The sequence below is a fragment of the Dioscorea cayenensis genome, chromosome 20, assembly GCF_009730915.1.
Source record: "Dioscorea cayenensis subsp. rotundata cultivar TDr96_F1 chromosome 20, TDr96_F1_v2_PseudoChromosome.rev07_lg8_w22 25.fasta, whole genome shotgun sequence".
In the NCBI taxonomy this organism is placed as follows: Eukaryota; Viridiplantae; Streptophyta; class Magnoliopsida; order Dioscoreales; family Dioscoreaceae; genus Dioscorea; species Dioscorea cayenensis.
Window position 1 is genome coordinate 10,135,698 of NC_052490.1, and position 3,428 is coordinate 10,139,125.

A 3,428-nucleotide genomic window follows, 5' to 3' on the forward strand; every position below is an offset into this window, starting at 1 on the left:
GGTAACCTTGTGAGTGAGTGACACACCACGAGTGTTATACAAAGCTAGGTTGGAGAGGGTTGAGAGGGGGAGTCGAGAGGTACGGGAGCGTCCCCTTTCCCTTCCGACGTGATAGATTCTACCTCCGTTCCTCGAGTTCTTTGCGGCCATAATAGAGTGAATGGTCTAAGGGATGAACCTCTGCTGAGGCCTAGTTGCGCGTGCAATGGAGTGAAGCGTTGAGGTGATCTTAGTATCTAGGGCTTAATTGTGGCTAGGGACCTTCCGCCTGGACTAAAGGGTTAGGTCTAAATCTAGGAAGAGATTTATCACTTGGAATCCCTAGAGCTCATTGCAACTCTATGCTGAGATTGTTCAATTTATCCTCCGGGACATGTATAGAGTTAGGCATAGTTGACCTTAGATTTGGGACTATGTATGTAAGGATTTCCATGACTCACCATTGCATTGATAAGGAAGCATAATAGAGAGTTCTTGCACTTGAAGCGATTATCCTAGGTGAAGCATCATCCGAGTACCCCATCTTTATCGATTGCCTTGCATCCTCCTTACTTTTGCTCTCTTACTTGTTGCTTTTAATTTCTGAGAATTGAATCATTACCACACTTATCATTGTTGATACTTCACATAGCTAAGAATCGAATTAAGTGTCTTTACTCCCTACTCCCTGTGGATTCGACCCCGCTCACCCGGGATTATTACTTCGACAAACCCGTGCACTTGCGGGATATAAGCAAGAGGATCTTGTCAATATGCTTAAGATAAACGGGGTGACGGATGATGCCATCAAGTTGAAAGCCTTCCCATTTTCCTTAAAGGAGAGAGAGAAGCAGTGGCTACAGTCATTACCTAGAGCATCGATTACCACATGGGTGGAGATGGTAGAAGCTTTTCTGGCCCGTTATTTCCCTCCTGAAAAATCTTCAAAGCTTAGGAATGAGATCTCGTCATTTGTACAATCAGAACTGGTGTCTCTATTTGAGACGTCGGAAAGGTTCAAGGAGTTCCTGAGAAAGTGCCCGCAACACAGATTCTCGAAGTGGATGATTGTTCAAACCTTTTACAATGGGTTGAATCCGAGTACAAGGCAACTCTTGGATGAGGCAGCAGGAGGTACCTTAGGTAGCAAGACCCCTGGTTAGGCCCGTCAACTAATTGAAGAAATGGGGTTAAATAGCAACCAATGGAATGCTAGGGAGATGAAAATGTGGCCGCGCTCCATGAGATAGATGTAGTAACTTTATTGGCGGCTCAAGTGGAATCATTGAGTAAGAAGTTAGATCTTCTAACTTCGAATAGAGTGGCGGTCGTAACTACTTGCACCAGGTGTGGTAGAGGACATGCTCCCTCTAATTATCCGATCTATATTGGTGATGCATCTTCGGTTAAGAATGCCGATTTTGTGGCTAATGCAATGAGGAACCAAGGGAATCCATATAGTAACACCTAAAATCCTGGATGGAAGAATCATCCCAAATTTTTGTGGAGCTACCAAGGTACACAAAAGGCCATGGGGCCACCGGGTTTCCAACAACAACAAACCACAAACATGGAAAACCGAGTTTCAGGTTTGGAGACCCAAATGACTGATCTGTAGAAGGCCTTAACTAGGTTTGTGCAATCGTCAGATACAAGGTTTCAATCAGTCGAGGCTACACCTCACAACCACACCGCCTCTTTGCACAATCTTGAAAATCATGTGGGGCAGATTGTGAAGTCTCTATCGGAAAGGCCACAAGGAAGCTTGCCGAGTAATACTGAGACCAATCCTATAGAGCATGTGAATGCGATCACTTTAAGAAGTGGTCGTGAGGTTGAAGGTAGGCTTCCGAGTGAGAGGACCAATGAACACGCACCCGAGGTTATAGAGGTTGAGGAGGGAGCAAGCAAAGAGAAGGAGGTGGCATCCCCATCTTTCAAGCCAAGAATCTCTTATCCCTCTAGATTGAAGAATGACCAAGAGGATGAACAATACAAGAAGTTCCTGAGTTTATTCAAGCAACTCCACATCAATATTCCTTTTGTTGAGGCATTGGCCCAAATGACTAAGTATGCAAAATTCTTGACGGACTTGTTGACTAACAAGAGGAAGTTGGAGGAGAGTGCTTCTGTAATCTTATATGCTTCTTGCACGGCGGTGTTGTAAAAGAACATGACGAACAAGAAGAAAAACCCAGGAAGTTTCATCATTACGTGTAATATTGGCAATTTTGGTGAAGAAATGGCACTGGCGGACTCAGGGGCCAGTATCAACATCATGCCATACACCTTCTTTCAGAAACTAGGCTTGGGCGACCAAGACCCACTCGGTTGACTTTGCAATTGGCGGATCAAACATTGAGACATCCGAGGGGTATCATCAAAGATGTGCTTGTCAAGGTGGACAAGTACATTTTTAATGTAGATTTTGTGGTGCTAGACATCGATGAGGATACAGATGTACCTTTGATACTTGGAGGCCATTCTTGCAGACTTCCAAGGTATTGATTGATATGGACGGTGGGGAGCTAAAATTGAGAGTTGGAGATGACAAGCTCACGTACTGCCTTGCTGAAGCCATGTGGTATTCTCTTGATTTCGATGATGCTTTGTATTTTCTAGACACTTCTGATGAGATTTTCGATGAATACATGTAGGAAATGTTCAATCCGGACCCATACGAGGGTTTGTTCGACCAAGAGGTGGAAAATAAAGAAGTAATGATGCTTGGTTCGACTAAAGAAGTACCATCTACTCCGGGGATCCTGAAGAAGGTGCTTCGGAAGATGAATAGGGCAAGGAGACGTCGTCGGAAACACTCCAAGGCTGTTGGAAATGGGTGTGAACCCACCAAATTGGATGCACCATTGCTAGGTGGTCCCAAGCCCGACAACTCCCCCTCTACCTTCAAGAGACTCTGTTCATCATGCTTTCAAGCTATGGGTAAGAGGGCAACCTTCATAAATGAACCCCCATGAGGTAAGACAAGCTACGTCAAGCTTAGTGACGTAAAACAAACGCTTCTTGGGAGACAACGCAAGTTTTTAATGTTTTTCTAGTTTTTAGTTAGTATTTGCATGAAAAAGGCTTTAAGTGTTGGTGTCTTGATTCTTGGATTCTTATGCTGTGATTTATTTTGTGGATATTATGGTGTTATTGACAAGATCCCCTTGCGTATATCCCGAGCATCTATTTCATGGAGACCGGCCAATTTCTTCAATTAACTGACGCGCCTCATCGGGGGTCTTGCTACATAAGGTACCTCCTGCTACCGCATCCAAGAGTTGCCTTGTACTCGGGTTCAAACCATTGTAAAAGGTCTGAACAATCATCCACTCCAGGAATCCGTGTTGCGGGCACTTTCTCAGGAGTTCCTTGAACCTTTCCCATGTCTCAAATAGAGATTCCAGTTCCAACTGAACAAAGGATGAGATCTCATTCCTAAGCTT

The 3,428-nt window shown here is 44.4% G+C and overlaps 2 non-coding genes across 2 annotated transcripts; one reads left to right on the forward strand and one right to left on the reverse strand.

Moving 5' to 3' along the window:
• Window positions 1-926: 926 nt before the first annotated feature.
• On the reverse strand, window positions 927-1,033 carry LOC120252154. The gene has a single exon (XR_005533699.1). It is a non-coding gene; the product is annotated as a small nucleolar RNA R71 (small nucleolar RNA).
• Window positions 1,034-3,321: 2,288 nt separating this feature from the next.
• Window positions 3,322-3,428, forward strand: LOC120251993. Its single transcript, XR_005533549.1, has one exon. It is a non-coding gene; the product is annotated as a small nucleolar RNA R71 (small nucleolar RNA).